We start from the raw sequence: 5,539 nt of genomic DNA, 5'->3' as shown, positions 1-5,539 counted from the left end.
CCAGAGTCCATGTACCAGTGTGGATCGATGGAGTAGGACTGAGTGTGTCCCTGTTGCTTCTGCGGCGCGGGACGATCAGCCATGGCGACCTGACGGGCATTGTTGCGTGTATCTTTGCCGTCATTGCCAAGACCAAGGAAGCTTCGCTGGAAGCGCTTATGACACTTGGAGGCCCAGTGCCCATCGCGGCCACAAAGCTGACACACACATGGACCGCCAGCCCCCGGTAAGGTCGCAGTAGGTGGGGGGGCCGAGGCGGGCGACGGTGGCAGCCCCAAGGGAGACCGGGGTGATGAAGAAGAGCGGCCACCCTTGGTGGCGGCGTTGGCCGAGAGGGAGCCAGTGCCCCTGGTGCGGCGAGTCTCGACCCGTTGCTCAGTGAGAAGGAGCCGAGAGAAAACCTCGTGTGCCAGCATGGGTGTCGAGTTGCCCCGCTCGTTGATGATCTCGACTAAGGCATCATACTCCTCATCAAGACCATTGACAATAAACGAGTTGAACTCGGAGTCGGTGAGGGGCTGTCCAATGGAGGCCAATGTGTCGGCGAGGCCCTTGACCTTGTTGTAGAACTCAGTGGCAGTGGAGTCAAGCTTCTGACACTCTCCAATCTGACGACGGAGTGCAGAGACACGAGCCTGGGACTGCGCTGCAAAGGTGCGCTCAAGGATGGTCCAGGCCTCATGAGACGTCTTCACGAAGACAACAAGGCCGGCAACTGCCGGCGAGAGCGACCCCTGGATGGAGGAGAGGTTCGCCTGGTCCTGCCCCGTCCAGACGCGATGGGCCGGATTGTAGATCGGACCGTGCATGCTGTCTACCAGCGCGGGTGGGCAGGGAAGCGATCCGTCGATGTAGCCTAGCAGGTAGTGACTCCCCAAGAGCGGGAGAACCTGCGCACACCAGAAGATGTAGTTGTCGGCGGAGAGCTTGATGGTGATGAGATGACCGAAGTGAAACGGCGGCGGCGAAGACGATCCCATCGAGGAGGCTGCCTGGGGTGCAAACACCATGGAGGCAGCCGGAGGCACCGAAGCCGATGCGGGAGGAGGCGGGACCGCAGCCAGGGCGGGCGCCGCAAAGCTCGCGGCCGGTGCGGACGCCGCAAGGCCCGCGGCCGGGGCGGACGCCGCCAACCCCGCCAGCGGGGCAGTGTGATCCGCTTGCGGCAGGAGCGGCGGGACGACGCCTGCGGAGTCCGCAGCGGACGGCGGCGCCGCGGTGTGGACCACGAGGTCACGCCCAAGCGAGGGCGCCGGCGGCGTGGAGAAGACGGAGCCGATGCTCCTTGTCCCGATCGGAGCCGGAACAGAGACGGCATCGAGCGGGAGGTTGAGCAGAGCCGCAAGAGAGGCCGGGAGGAAGCCCGCAACAGTGTAACCGGTGGAGGCGGCGCTCGACATGGCGGCGGCGCGATCGGTGGCGCGGCGGCGGCGGTGAAGGCGGCGGCGGCTGCGGCGGCGGTGCGGGTATTAGGGTTTAGAAGCGGAAGCGATCGTAACCTAGCGTGATACCATGTAAGACAATAAGTTTTGGGGAAGCAGCACAACCCTCTAGGGGTGGCTTATCTCATTATATATAATGGTTGTGTTACAATATGTACAATATACGTACATAGGTACAGAAGCTATACATAGTCTAACAAGGGGGTTCGTAGCAAATAGACAGGCCACACGCATCAGTCGCACCTTCCAGCCACTGACAAAGGGCCCCACGCCTAGCTGGCATGCCTCGTCAGCGCTCAAAACATATGCAAACCCGATTCTGACCATATATGCACCACTAAGCCAAGTTCTGTCACCACATATATGTATGCCACAAGTTTCAGCACCAAAGTGAATTTTCTTGCCAAGTTTAGACACGTGTGGTGTAATTGACTCTTTTTGATACTACCTCGGTGGCAAAGCGCAACCTCAACCACTCGATGTTACAACCATATAGTGGGGGAGCTGCAACTGTGACTAATTTTTCACCACAACGAGCTCGAAACCACGAGGGACTGTGAGCTGGGATTGTGGCCGGGTGGGTGCTGCAACCACAACTCGGAGTGCTGGAACTGCGCCCGCAGCGAGCTGCAGTGGCTACCATGGCAGAGTTTCATCCATTGTCGCGGCCATCTGCAATGGTCACCACGCCAAGCTGGAGCCACGACTAGAAGAGATTAGAAGAGCTGGAATTATAGTTGTTTTTTGCTGCAACCGCTAAAGCAAGAAAGCTACAACCCTATGTTCTTGTGCAATGCTGAAACGACACCGTTGGCGACGACTCCTAGTGCAGACCGAAGCTTGGGGGGGATGGGGTGTTGCAACCATCAATAGATGGAGCTACAACCACCATCCATGCTGGAACTACAAACAGGGGGTGGGCGAGGGCGAAGCTATGTCTGGCTAGCGACGGATCTATGCAGACGGCGATGGAGTTGCATATGGTAAGCGCAAGGGCGGTCGGCGAGCGCCGCGGTTGTCCTTTTTTTCTCTCCAAGCGTGTGTGGGGCGGGAGGAAGATGAACACGCCTAGCCTGTGCGCTAAACAGTGCCTTTAATGCACGCTCGATCCAATGCTAGGCATTCAACTGGCAGAAATTTCGGCGAGCGCGCCGACGCCTAGCATTCGCTTTTAATTATGCAAGAACTTATTTATTTGCTCATCACTTAATTAACCCACACAGGACAGCATATTCCTTCCTTCCTTTAACGGGACTCGTTCTCTTGTTCTCCCATCATCGTCCTCATCCTCTTGCTTACTATTCCTAAGCTAACTTATTGATTGGATCAATAACACCTAACCCAAAAACGTTATAAATTGGTGGTTTTGGTTGTAAGAGAGAGAGAGAGGTGGTACTATTTAATAATGATAGAAAGAGCCGACTTATTGAGCTGGTGATTTTTTTGCAGGTCCGGCAGAAGTCCAAAGCAGTTTACGATATGTAAATTGCAGTCAGCCTACTCGGAGCATAGATTACAAAAAGAACACTATTATTTTTGTGCATTTATTTTTTCCTTACGGCCCGGTTCAAAGAAAGAAAATGTGGACCAGGCCCCTTGGCCAACGTAAGGGACTGTCTGCCTCTTCCCTAGTCGAAGGGAAACACGGATCCAGAGCAAGCCTTTGACTGCACGGTTTGAAGGCCCAACCAAAAACAATTATGTAGGGACAGACAAAGTTTTTAGTACGGCCTAAGATAGGTACGGGAGAAAATAATTCCATACGCTGAACTGACCAAAAATTCATGAAACGCACCGTGCTTTATTAGATGGTATAGATATTTTAATGTAATTGGACATGGACACTTGGGGTGGCCAGGCTCATTGATGTTACGATTGAAGGAAATATGCCCTAGAGGCAATAATAAAGTTGCTATTTTATATTTCCTTATTCATGATAAAGGTTTATTATTCATTCTAGAATTGTATTGATCGGAAACCATAATACATGTGTGAATACATAAACAAACACTATGTCCCTAGTAAGCCTCTACTAGACTAGTTTGTTGATCAAAGATGGTTAAGGTTTCCTGACCATGGACATGAGTTGTCATTTTATAACGGGATCACATCATAAGGAGAATGATGTGATGGACAAGACTCATCTATTAGCTTAGCTTAATGATCGTTTAGTTTTATTTCTATTGTTTTCTTCATTTCAAATACATATTCCTTCGACTATGAGATTATGCAACTCTCGGATACCGGAGGAATACATTGTGTGCTATCAAACGTCACAACGTAACTAGGTGATTGTAAAGATGCTCTACAAGTGTGTCTGAAGGTGTTTGTTGAGTTGGCATAGATCGAGATTAGGATTTGTCACTCCGAGTATCGGAGAGGTATCTCTGGGCCCTCTTGGTAATACACATCATAAGCTTGCAAGAAAACGACTAAGGACTTAGTCACGAGGTGATGTATTACAGAACGAGTAAAGAAACTTGCTGGTAATGAGATTGAACTAGGTATGAAGATACCGATGATCGAATCTCGGGCAAGTAACATACTGATGGACAAGGAAATTACGTATGTTGTCATAACGGTTCGACCAATAAAGATCTTCGTAGAATATGTAGGAGCCAATATGGGCATCCAGGTTCCGCTATTGGTTATTGACCGGAGAGGTGTCTCGGTCATGTCTACATAGTTCTCGAACCCATAGGATCCGCACGCTTACCGCTGGATGACGATATAATATTATATGAGTTATGTGATTTGGTGACCGAATGATGTTCGGAGTCCCGGATGAGTTCACGGACATGACGAGGAGTCTCGAAATGGTCGATAGGTAAATATTGATATATAGGATGATGGTATTCGGACACCGAAAGTGTTTCGGGGGTACCAGGTACTTATCGGGTCACCGGAAGGGGTTCCGAGCATCCCCGACAAAAGATATGGGCCTTATGGGACAAGAGGGGAAACACACCAGCCACAAGGGGCTGGTGCGTCCCTCATATGGGCTGGCCTAAGGCGGAGAAGGAAACGGGAGAAGGGAAAGGAAAGTGTGGATTAGGATTCCCAGTTCCCTCTCCCCCCCCTCTTTCCTCCCCCTTGGGAAAACATGGCAGGGGGGTGCAGGGCAAGGCAGGGCCCCTATAGGGCCGGCGGCCAGCCCTAGGGCGTGCCCTGGCCTCTCCCCTACCCCTTCCACCTATATATATGTGGGAGGGGGCGCCTAGCACACCCCAGATCAATTTTTAGCCATGTGTGGCACCCCCCTCCACCGTTTACACCCCGGTTATATTTTCGTAGTGCTTAGGTGAAGCTCTACGGAGATCACTTCACCATCACCGTCACCATGTCGTCGTGCTGACGGAACTCATTTACTACCTCGACGTCTTGATGGATCAAGAAGGTGAGGGACGTTACCGAGCTAAACGTGTGCAGAACGCAGAGGTGTTGTGCATTCGGTACTTGATCGGTTGAAGTGCGAAGAAGTTCGACTACATCAACCGCATTGTGAAACGCTTCCGCTTACGGTCTACGACGGTACGTAGACACACTCTCCCCCTCGCTGCTACGCATATCCATGGATATATCATTGCGTGTGCGTAGATTTTTTTTCCATGGAACGATGATCCTCCCCGCGGTAGTAGAACATCATTAAGGAAGATCTTAGCATCTCAAGCAAATCCCCTTTTTGTAAACGTGAATTAGACTCGTGCCTGGTCCTGAGTGTTGGTCATTTCGAAGGTTACCTAGTGGAAGAGACTATCTATCCAGAAATAAGAGAAGGATGCTCCTACAAGCCTCCTCAGAGCTCAGACGAATCCGGCCGTCCGTTGCATTCGCTTGATGGTGTTTCGACCGTCGGATCAAGCCGTCGGACGTGCTCTGCCGTTGGATGTGGGATTAGCACTATAGGAATTAATAGTTACCTCTCTTTCGTGTCACCGCGCATAATTTCAGTGCCCCACCGAGGGCATTTTTGTCATTTCATCTGCTGGCGTATAAAAGAAATCGGCTCGAGCGGAGATCTAGCTGCCTGCCACCTCCCGCACTCGCGACCCCTCCCCTCTTCCCAGCCGTGGCTCCCCACCCTCATCCTCTCGCCC

This window comes from Triticum aestivum, chromosome 5B (genome assembly GCF_018294505.1).
Source record: "Triticum aestivum cultivar Chinese Spring chromosome 5B, IWGSC CS RefSeq v2.1, whole genome shotgun sequence".
Classification (NCBI taxonomy): Eukaryota; Viridiplantae; Streptophyta; class Magnoliopsida; order Poales; family Poaceae; genus Triticum; species Triticum aestivum.
This window is presented reverse-complemented; position numbering follows the sequence as displayed.